The sequence below is a fragment of the Pristis pectinata genome, chromosome 13, assembly GCF_009764475.1.
Source record: "Pristis pectinata isolate sPriPec2 chromosome 13, sPriPec2.1.pri, whole genome shotgun sequence".
Classification (NCBI taxonomy): Eukaryota; Metazoa; Chordata; class Chondrichthyes; order Rhinopristiformes; family Pristidae; genus Pristis; species Pristis pectinata.
In genome coordinates this window covers 44,398,307-44,410,387 of record NC_067417.1, presented here as the reverse complement: position 1 = coordinate 44,410,387, position 12,081 = coordinate 44,398,307, and the positions used below count along the sequence as shown (strand labels likewise).

Sequence of the window (12,081 nt, the reverse complement as noted above, 5' to 3'; positions counted from 1 at the left end):
TGTGAGTGTGTGTGTGTTCGCGCGCGCGCGTCTGAGCATTCCTTTTCCTTTTATGTTCCTTTACAAAAACCTTTGTATTTTGTTCCATTGTGATGGAGAACGACACGTCCTCTCGAGGGAGACAGCTATTTTAGCTTCTGTCTGTAATTCGCGGTTACTTTTGTTTGAGTGCGAACATTTGCAACTTTTCTTTAAAAAGATAGTTTCGGGCTGATTTATTTTTAAGCAAATTATTCACCACAAACATATTCGTATCCCTAACTAACATGAAGTAGCGCACCCAGAGTTCGAACTGCACCCGCGAGCCTGCTGGTGACATCATGGAAACTCTCTGTGGTTCAAGATATGGTCGTCTAAAACAAGTTGCAGACTGATTGCATTAACACGTTTGACGCCTGAGTGCAAGAAGTTTAATTTAAGCAATTTATTTGAAATCCTGCTTCTGACACTCAAATATTTGCTCTGCAAGGTTGATGTTTCGTGGTTTCCTGGCGTGTTCATTCTGGAAAAAATTACGAAGCAATTATCTTGATATCAGTAAAACACCAGTTTTTAATGTGTCAGTCTTTCTCTGACAAATTCGAACGAAGAACCATTTATTTTTTCAATGGTATTCATTGTAAGATCGACATCAGGAAAAATATCCTGCTTCATTCCGCCCTCCCAATGTGATCGGTTACACCAAGTGAGAGGCCATTTGAAAACACTGTCAATTCTTTCTGGCTGAAGCAGAGATCAGAAACATTGCATCAGATAACATACTTTACACTAACTGTAGTTTTCACTTGTGAGTAAAACAAGTTGCTAAACTAATACCGCTGTCGCCCTAACAGATGTAATCAGTTTGTGTCGTGGAATTGTCCTGTATGCTCAGGATTCAAAGGAATAAATTTAATCGTGTTCACTAGCCCAGAGCAAAACTACATCATGCAAAATGTAAAACATGTTCAAACCATCCTCGCTCACCACCTGACTTTCTATTCTGCCATAGGAAAATGTTCCATTAAACCATGGATCTGATATTTAAAAAAAAACGGGGAGAGCAAAACATCGAATTGGTTGCTCCACCCTGCCCTTATTTACATACTTTGGGCTTTCCGACGGGCTTGATGTTTCCAATTCTCCTGTGTTTTGCCGAATATCAACAGCAATAGCTGTTCGTCTCCCGAGGACTGCGGGAGGGAAGTTCCTTTATATGTTGGAAGCAGTTCGTATAGTGCGGGCCCTACTGGTCATTCACTGATCAAACGTACTGCTGCATTGGTGGTTTAGACGATAGTAGGAATGGGAACCAACAGGGATCACTTGGGACACTCACAGTGTCCTTGAAAGAGGCGCTAGAGACCCAGCGGGAAAAAAGTAACTTGGAATTGAGGGAGAGAGAGAAGCACAAACAGAAAACGGGGCGCAAAGAGATATAAAACTGGGAGTGATTGAGCTATAAAAATAGAAAAGGAGAAAGAAATCAGCGGGAGGAGAGTTCAAATCGATCTGTGATGTCTGCTGCTGTCGGATGGGGTTGTTCTGGAGTAATGAGCCTGATATTCCCTCAGTGTGAATTTGTGGTTTTATTTTTATAAATTTGCATAAATTGTAAAGAAGAAACGAATTGTACTGAAGTTTCAATTATAGGTTATTTAAATTATATTATATTACTTTATCGATATTGTATTTGTTGATTCGATGAATTTAAAATTTTCTTTTCATTTTTCTAGAAAGGTCACATAAATAATTTTCGTTCAAATATTACAAACTAGCCTTCAACATTTCTATTTTGCATTCCTTTATTCTTGTACTGCCTTACTTGTTCTTAACTTCAAACGCAGATGCATGGCCTTCGCCCGTCATTCACGCCTTCTTACACATTTCGCCATAATGAAGAAATAAAGCGAAATATTTTATTCCGCTTTTGACGACATAAAAAACCTCAAAGTGAGTGGAAGAACAATTGCGAAGATTGGGCGAACTTCACCTAATTAATTCTCACATTTATTGGATTAGGTCGCAGATCTCAGGGAAAAGGCTCCAAGCCAAGTCCAGATGAAGGGGATCGACTCGAAACGTCGACTGTCCATTTCCCTCTACAGATGCTGCCTGACCCACCGAGTTCCCACAACATCTTGTTTGTTGCTCCATGTTCCAGCATCTGCAGTCTCTTGTGTCTCCAAGAACTGAACGCCTTTTTCCTGTTGGTAAATTCCCATGTGATCATTTGAAAAATGTCGCATGATGGAATCTCCAAATTTATATCAAATTTGAATTGGCAGTCCTATGGAACCAGCTCCATTTTTCCACGGTGCCGTCGGATCATTGATGAATATATAATACTTTGTACTTAATGTCATTTCCAACGTTCGGGACTTTTACGTTAATCATTTCAAATATTCTTGTATTTGAAACGTTTATTCTTCATTCCCTATGTGTAGTTGTTAAACGTTAACAATCCATTCTAAGTTTTTGGAATGAAAACAATATCATCCAGTTTTATTCCCTTTCAGAAGTTCACGAGCAGATTTTGAAAACGTCACAAGTAATGCCAAAATAGATCGAAATCCTTGCTGTGGTGCTTCTTCTTATATTGCAGGGCTGATCTTGTAAACTATTATGCAGAATATTTGTTCCAAGTATATGCGGAGATAATATATTTATGCTTAGGCGACAGCACTGGCTAATTCCTAAACTTCAGCAATAAATACAGGTTATGTACATGACGGTAAAACGCCACAGTCATCAATGATATCATCCACTGTTATCATCAGTGCCCTTTACAAAAAGTTGAAATAAATGTAAATGCTATTTATTTTTATTTCGCTCTAGTCAATGCATATTCATATATTGGCAAACTACAGCATTGACTACAGTTTATTACTATGATATCAAGCACTGCATACCAAGGAGAATAAATGTTAGTTCATCTACTGTCATGCTCGCCGATGATGCGTGCTGCTCTCGACTCATTCTGGCTGAAGAGGGAACAGTGAATATAAATCAATTAGAATGACCCACATTTTACTGACCTGAGTAAAAGGAGAATTCAGTGAAAGTGAGGCATGTGACTCAATATAAGTAATGAGCATACTGCTAAAGAGAAGTCTGTGGACATATGTTCACAAATTCTGGAAGGTGGCGGAACAAGTGAGAAGGCTGTTGGATACCAAACTGCATACTTCAGTTCATTAATAGGAACATAGGGTAGAAGGGTTATTACGTTCTCTACAGATTTATAAAAATCACAGGCCAATCCTCAGATGGACTACGGTTTTCCAGTCTGCCCATCGCACCTTAGAAAAGTTAAAGAGGGCAGAGAAAACATGTACAGTAAAGTGGTGGAAAACTTCAGGTAATTAGAGTCTGGGAAATCTGACATTCTTAGAAGCTCAGAGAGAGTCTAACAACTGTATTCAAATATGATAGAGTAAATAAGAAAAAAAATGTTTCTTGTGACAGAGTGGTTGGTAACCATTGACGGAAGCTGATTGGCAAAGCAACCAGAGGTACTTGACATTTGAGAGTGACTAACAGTGTATCCCGGTCCTGTTGTTCCCAAAGGGCTGTGCAGGTTATCTGAATGGCAGTTGGAAGCTGCGCCACTAAAGAATTATCTCCTCGTAATTCGTATCAACTTACCTGGCATTGAGGTTTGGAGACGGAAACTTCCGGCAAGCTGAATCGATGTCAACGAACGGCAGCATTTTCGCTGATTTCTCTGTTTTACCTTACAGTACAATGTACATCAGTCTGCTTACTTTCTCCTTGCAGTTACATTTGCAGTTAGTAATAAACGTTTCAAGCCAACTGAGTCAGTGTCTCAACCCCTGAGACATACAGATATAAATAGTAATATTTAAATTACAATTGGTTTCAACAGCTCCCAGCAGGAGAGAATAAATGTGCGGATTTATTAATCCTCACTGTTGTTCCAGTGACATCAAGTACTGACACGGGGAAGATGAGAGAGATTAGAAGGATACCAATCCCCGAATTCCGGACCCGTAATATTCGGCTGCACTCACTGCTCGAGCACCTTTATGAAGTCCCTCGGAAGAGATGTTGGAGGAAGGTCCACGGCTTTGGTCAGAATGCTTCGGGTAGATTATTTGAAATCGGTTCCCGGGGGAAGTCTGGAACAGAATTGTACTTCAGACAGAAGATTTTGATCTGGGCGATGGGAGGGGATCGGCCAAAACAGAACGAAAGTCGAAGCCCACTGCACAGTCATGTGATCACAAGCGTCAAACATTTATTCATGAAATGCTGTTTCTTGCACGAACCTTTGAGGACAGTTCCTTCATTGGCAGAAAGGGGCCAACTCATGTTTTGCAAGATGTCAGTTGAAGCATTAGTTCGGTACATGACTCTTCTGGCTACAGTTTGGCGGGGTACGTTTAGTTACTTGTGCTTTTCCAGAATATCAAATCTTGTTTCAGAATATTCCATGTTGGTTACCCACCGCGAATTTATTTACAGAGCTTCTCCGATTCGCTTGACACTGTTTTATCTTCGTCTCATGTTTATTTTTCCTTCTCCACTTTGTGCAACTGTGTTCAATGTTCTCGCTTATTTTTTGGCAGCCGTCAAAGTAACTTCGAGCAAAGTGGACCAATTCCCTACAAATCTGACCGTCCACGGAGGAGAAAATGCTTCTATGTTCTGCAAATTCTCCATATCACAAACTACTCCTGACGTTTCTTGGTGGAGATGGGACGAAAAGAGACCTCTCGAACCAGACAGCAGAAAACAATTTACTGTTAAAAAGGGCGGCGCATCTTTCGTTATCCTGAATGCGAGTGCCACAGACTCCGGGATGTATTACTGCAAAGTGCAATATCAACAACAGTCTATCGGAGATGGACGTGGCTCCAACCTCACTGTGTACGGTAAGTGTCCCGTAAGTGGGAGAACTAAAGCTCCCTGCTATATAAGTAAAGCTCGCTAAAGGGAATAATATGAACTTTTATTACTCGTCGAAAACTCGATGATATCTAATTCCGTTTTATACTATAAAAGCAAACCGCCCCACGGACCGGAAATCTGAAACCTCTGGAAATAATTATCACATCGGGACATATCTGTGGAGCGAGAAAGGTTGTGCTATTCCTTATTTCGTGCTTCTCCAGAGGGTTTTCCATTGACATCCTGTAGATTCGACCTTCCCGTTTTACGCTAGTTTCCCAGGTTTCAGATTCACTCATTACCCCATGATGTGCTGGAGTGTTTTACGTCTAAGACTTTGATTGCAAGTTGTTGTTGGAATAGTTTTACAAGCAAAATGTTTAAACCTTGGCTTGAAATAAATGAATGTGACAGGACGACAGGTTTCTCCTCACAGGACACAAGGGAACAATTTTAACACGTCCACCCTCGAATGGTTCTTCCGGGCAATATTAAAAGTAACCATTCCACGCCAACAAGGTAAAGCTCGGAGGTGTCCACCCGCACCCCATGTTAAGTTAAACACCAGATATCGTTTTGTTGTTCAGAATCGTTTTGCAGCGAAGATGTTGAAGCAGTGTGGATGTTTAAATCTTGGCTGTGACAGGAGGGACAGATTACTCTTCACAAAACACAAGGCAGGCAATAACTTTAAAACCTCCATTCGGGTTTGGTTATTTTAAGCAATACTGAAATTCTATGCCAACGATAAACACAATTTCAGAAAACCAGTCCCCTCGCAACCCATGCTAATTCAGTTATCTTTTTTGGCGCCACCGCTTCATATTGTCAATCCAATATTTGTTACGCCGAATTGTTGGAAATTTGTGACTGTAGTCTTTGGAAGTCTGGAAACCCAAGGAGAAATAGACCTCTTAGCATTGGAGTTACAGGTGTATGGGATACATTTCACAGGGTATGTAGTTGGGGTTGAGGCACAAATCATCCACGATCTAATTGCACAACAGAGCGGCATCGAGGGTGATATGTGCTGCTCCTGGTCTTCGTTCCCTATCCGAAACTGAAACCCCTTTCAGAACACCACAGTTATTTAACAAAGGAATCTTATAACCGTTGGTAGATGTGGTGTGACTCTTATCCTCGGGGTATCCAAGTCCCGGAACGCAATATTCCAGTCTCAGCGCCTGCTTAGCTCCAAGAGGATTTCATTTATCAGCTCAATATCTGTAAAACATCAGGATCTAACGCTATGTTGGGGAAATGCCTGGGCCCCTGTCCTAGTAACTCGCGATTTACCCTGACACGTTCCAAACCTTGGGCTGAAGTTCCGGAGAGAGAAGAGAACAGGGCTCCCCATCCAACATCCCCCCAAATATTCGACAGAAAACAGATCCGTGGTCATGTCGTGGAGAAGATCCGCCCTTCCGTTGACAGCGCCCTCCATGAGGCTGAGAATAAAGACTGACAATTCTTCCGTAGTTCATAACGATACTGATTCAATAACTTCTTACAATTAAAACTTATAGTAAGAAGATTTAAAACTAAGGTGATAAACAGATTGTTTGCAGTAAACTCTGAGAACATCTAACAGGTAGCTCTCATTCCATATCAGCACCGACTGTAGATCTGACGGACGCAAGTCAGTTTTGTAAATGACAAATATAGAGCTGGTATCAATAGAACCTTATTCAGACTAAATGTGTTCAACGAACAGAGTCCGCTTAAGGAAGGAAAAAGTGTAGAAGCAATGTGCTCTGAGTTTGGATTTCTCATCCGTGTTACTTCATCTTTATTTGGTGCTACGATTTGCACAACAGCGACTAATTATCAGTATAACTCTGTCATGTCGTATAAAATGCTTCAGTCTACAGTTCGTGCTCTGGGAAAGTTCTCCTACTCACAGTTGAGATCATCTGAGATCTTTATCCCAGGCACTGAACAGCTGCTTCAACAATTCTGAGGACGAAACTAATTCTTCCATGTAACTACATCCTGCCCCTCGACCATAGAACTCGGGTGACATTCGGATATACACGGTGCCGCATTGTGAGCACTGCTGTCTCACAGATTCATAGGACAGATTTAATCATGAGCTTCGGTGGAGTCCGTGTGAAGTTGCGCATTTTCCCTGTGAACGCATGAATTTTCCTCCGCTGCCCAGGTTTCTTCCGCATGCCAAAGTCGTACTTGTTGGTTGGATAATTAGCTACTAAAAGTTGCCTCTGAAAGGTGCGTTGTGGTGGGGAGGGTGAGGCCAGTTGAAGGCGAGTTGATAGAAATGTTGGAGGAAAATGGGATGTGGAGATGGATCCTTAATAATCAGCGTCAACGCAATAGGCCATAGGACCTGTTTCTGTGCTGTGTGTCTCTGTGACATTCTGTCATACATATTTCATTTTTCACAATAAACGTCCAAAAATACTTACTTTTGAAGTAAACACTGAAGTTTGTTGCCATCTCCCACCACGCACTAAATCTGACACTTCCCTTCAAAACAGCGCCTCATTCCCCGCATATTGCCTACAAGGAACGTCACATTCCTTCGGTATTGTTTGAATATATTTAACTATAAATCCAGACCCAAAAGTTTAAAAGAGATAGCGTGGATAACTGAAGTGCTATCTGGACTGCAATATCGCGAGGTGATGAGGCGAACGAGAATGCATTCAGTGACATGGAAAGAAAACACTCAACATTTTTTATTCTGTTCTAGCTGCGCCAACTCCCCTGAAGATTGTTCTAGTTGAAGAACTTTCACCGCCTTCTCGAAAACTGGTGTGTAAAACGGCCGCCTTTTATCCGGAAGACTTAGAAATCTCCTGGCTAAGAAATAATGTAACGATTCAGACCGGAATAGAAGACAGGAAAGCCCGTAGCATGGAGGGATTGTATTTGGTTTCCAGTTTTCTCGAAATAACGCAGCCTACCTGGGCCAAAGATGTTTACACTTGCCTCGTGTCACATGCCTCCCTTAACGTGACCGCCAGAGTCAACTACATGTTCGAGCCAGGTAAAATTGGAAACAGAGGGAGATCTCTAACCCGCTTTATAATTGTCGCTGGACATCTGTGTTAGTAAGCAAAAATTCAGCTCTGAGCCGCCAAAGAACATAATGGGGCACAAGGGTAAGGAGTCTGTCTGGAACATGACACATCTTGTTTTAGGTAAAAGGGCGACGTTTGCGTTTGTAACAAAGGAAAATTCCACTACTGAGAGTTGCATGAATCTTTGTAATTCTTTACCTCGAAGCATCGCAGGTGCTTAAACAGCGAGCATTTTCAGGACTGGGAGTGATATAAATTTCTTTGTAAAATAAAATCACCGAACAGGACAAGGGCAGCAGGTGAATGGGAACACAACCTCCTGCAGGCTCCCTTCCAAGCCGCATACCATCCTGATTTGCAAATATATTGCTGGTCCTTGCTTTCGCTGGGTTTGAATCCTAGAACATTGTAGGATTACTTTCACTGGGAGGACTGCAGAGCGTCACGTTAAGAAGGGCAAATAGGACTTGGGAATAAGTGTTGCCCTTGCCACTATTGCCAAGTTTCCTTAAAAAACAGAGAATCAAGGGATATGGATATCAGGCATGGAAGTGAATTATAATAGAGGAACAAACACACTACTATCAAGGCTCAGGAGGTCCTACGACATTATTCTCTATTCCTTATGTTTTAACCGAGTATAAAGTGGCAATACTTTTGCCCGTTGATTTTAAAGTCCTGCGTAATCACGGTGCCTTAAACTTCACGTTTTCTCGACATTAGATTTCCCTCCCGATATTTTCCTATCTCCCGATGATTTATTAAAATGTTACTCTAACTCTAGCCCTTTCACAAAGTATCAAGTTAACTCTCCTGGTGTCTCCTAATCTGTGATTTGCTGTTAAATGTTGTGGGTGTACACTCCCGTGAAGTCCTTTAAAATACTTCAACACGCTAAACGCCTACGAAGGCGAAAGTAAATGCAAGTTATTCTTGTTACACCAGTCAGGTGTTTGGTGCCAGTTCCGTAATACAGAAGGCTTTGTCGCGTTTTGAAGCTCGTGCCCACTATCTGGTGTAGCTCAGAGAAAATCATGACTCATTTCACTCTTAGTAAGTAACCTGATGTGTGAAGAGATGGTTCCCGAGTCATTATGTAATAGGACTTGGTTTTTTTCATACATTTCATTACTAACTTGCAATGGTTCCATTCGGTATATATAGTAATGTGAGTACTGCTCGGATTGAAAGACACCCTTGAAATGCTCTGCCATCCTGATTCCAAGTGTCCTAGGTGTGTCTCCATGTGAAGAGGTTTTGGATTTTCTAATTTATCTGTTTCTCACGTAGACTCCCAGATAGCACTGATTCTCGGATGTGTGGGCGGATTGGCAATTTTACTTCTGATTATAATTCTGGCAAAATTCCGATTAAAGGCATCACGTGGTAAGACCTTTATTTGTTGAACCAAATGCTTTACTATTCTAATTGTATTTCTAGAAACACGAAGAGAGAGTTAATGTCAATCGACTACAGAAGAATAAAGAACATTTACTGCATTATTCAGCCTGAATCTGGCACAAAATGTACATTATGTGGTTGACAATTGACTGTCACAACATGAAGTGGATCCTAAGATTTAATCATCTTCCTATTCGAATTATTCGCTCATGTTTTATACCTCTGTGTTTCCTTTGGAATTGTTCATGCAGTGTATTTTTTAAAGTACCTTGAATGGCAAACGATTTGATATAGACCTTCAGATTCCTTGCAGGCAACCTGTTCTAAATCTCTGTACTTTTCAGTTTCATTCTAATTTTGAGACGCAACAGAGCTGGTGACACATTATCACCATTTTACCATTTCGAAGTCAAGTTCCATTACATTTGATGCAGCAGCATGAAAGCGTATGGGAAGCATACAGGAAATATAAAATTTCAACAACGGGCATTGCTAAGTAGTTTCAAATATATCCGCGTATCAGGAGTGCTTACTTCAGACAATAAATTTGATTAGTTTCAAAGAAATATAACGGTCATTATGCTATAACAAACTTTGTCAATTTGTGCTTTTTCTAGATGTTAATACAAATTCGGTGGAACCAAGTCAAAGCGCAGAACCGGTAGGGTGACAATGTCCTTTTATTTCAAAGATTTCTTTTCAAAAATGCTACATTCAGCAGACAATATCTTAATTTCATTGAGTAAAATCTCAGATTATCATGGGACGGGGGAGCCATTCTGACTGCGTCATCTCTTTATTTTGAAGGATCTGTCAATCCTTATTTAAAAGTTCCAGGAATGCACCCCAGATCATATACATTAAGCATCAGATAGAGGTTGAAGTTGAAATTTGTGAGTTATTCACTCTGTGGGAAGAATAGTTTTTTTATAAAATTATAAACGGTGAGAAACTAATATAGTTAGTATGCAGAAGCATGAGACAGAAAATATACCAAGCAATTGACAAGGCAAGTGATATGTTGAAATATGGGTTAGGTACAAAAGTAGAGAGTCTTGCTGAGGTTTACGGGGCTTTGGTAAGCCCTTTTATGGCGCTTCATGTGAAGATTTCGTCCCCGAAATGAAAGAACATTTGTGTAGTTGAGCCTTGCTTCCAGTTTTCTTGGATCTGCTTCCCAGTGGAGCAAACCCTCGCTCCGTCAAAACCGTTTGTTGGCTGGTGTTCAACGGCCATCTCCATTAAAGGAGTTCACACAAAGGCATCTTCCGCTGCTCGGAACTGGAGTGAAAGCAAAATATCCTCGATCATGAGGGACTGGCTGAGAAAAGATAATATTACACTCATCACCCCTTCAGGTACTCTGGCAATTATCTTAACCCTGTACTATTTGTGTACTCACCGTCTACCAGTGCAAACAGATCGTCCATATTTACTCCTTCAAACCCATTGAAACAGTTTGAACACCTCTTTAGTCCTGTTTGCTGCAAGTAGAACGACTATAACTACTTCAGAAATCCCTGGAACAATCTAGTCTTTTATCATTTTATTATCATGACATCATTCTAATTTGTTTACTTTCCAACCTTCCACCAGGCCTAGACATTGCTCTCAGAGAGTAGTAACCATATTTGAGCGCAATATTTCAGTGAGTTATAGGATTACTTCTTGCGTTTGCATGCTTCACTTTATTCATGCCACAATAAATATTCCTTTTGTTACTGCTGCATGTCCATCCAATTCCTTTCCTTGTTTCAATCGTTATTTAAATTTCTCAGCAGACACTAACTTTTTTTATGGAAATGTTCTGCAATGCAACCAATTATGTAAGAAGGTCCAGAGAACCATCCTTACGTCTGGTGTCTTACGTGGTCCAAGCTGGAACGGTGTTTCAGGTCTTCCCTGTCTCCTACATTGGGAAATGGGAAAAAGGAGGAATGACCAGGTCATAGACCTGATTTTGATTCTGATTCATCCTGGGAATGAAAGTACCTGGAAAAAGATGAGACAAGTGGCAGTCTCTGACCCTGTCTTGGGTACTCCCAGAAGCCAGGCTGCCTGAGGAGGAGGGACGTCGATGCCACTGCATTAAATAAAAATTTGAAGAACAAAGATAAGAGGGGGAGAAATGTGTGGGGAATTGAGAAATAAATATTATCCATGGGATAAACTTTAAGCTGTTGATTGAAAATCATTCTGCATTGACGGCCAAGGTTTTATATTTAGAAATTTACATCCTGTCATGAGTAAGATACTGGGCACTGTCTTTGATTGTAGAATGTTACTGTGCCCAATTTTATCGATCTGCGTGTTTACAAATCAAGATTCAGTTCTAGTTTAAGGCAGCTATCCGCTCCATCACACTCGCCGCTAACAGTGTTAAATGTCTAATTCCAACAGGCTAGACAAGAACCAGTTGAACATACCACTGCCTACGCTGCACTAAACTTGAGCACGAACAAAGGATTTACCAAATGTCGACGCGAGGAGGAAAACGTCATCTATTCCCAGGTACAGCCGAGAGATTCATAGTTATACAGCACGGAAACAGGCCCTTTGACCTATCCTGTCCATGCTGACCTAGATGTCTATCTATGCCAATCCCATTTGTCTCATATCCCTCAAATCCTTTCCTATCTCTGAACCTGCCTCTACGCATTCTCTGGCAGCTCGTGCCATACACCCACCAACCTCTATGAGAAAAGCATTCCACTCGGATTCCCTTTAAATATTTTCCCTCTCA

At 41.0% G+C, this 12,081-nt stretch overlaps 1 long non-coding RNA gene across 1 annotated transcript; it reads left to right on the top strand.

Moving 5' to 3' along the window:
* Positions 1-9,239: 9,239 nt before the first annotated feature.
* Positions 9,240-11,760, top strand: LOC127577180 (uncharacterized). Its single transcript, XR_007957341.1, has 3 exons — positions 9,240-9,323; positions 9,956-9,999; positions 11,739-11,760. It is a non-coding gene; the product is annotated as an uncharacterized LOC127577180 (long non-coding RNA).
* The last annotated feature ends 321 nt before the right edge of the window (positions 11,761-12,081 follow it).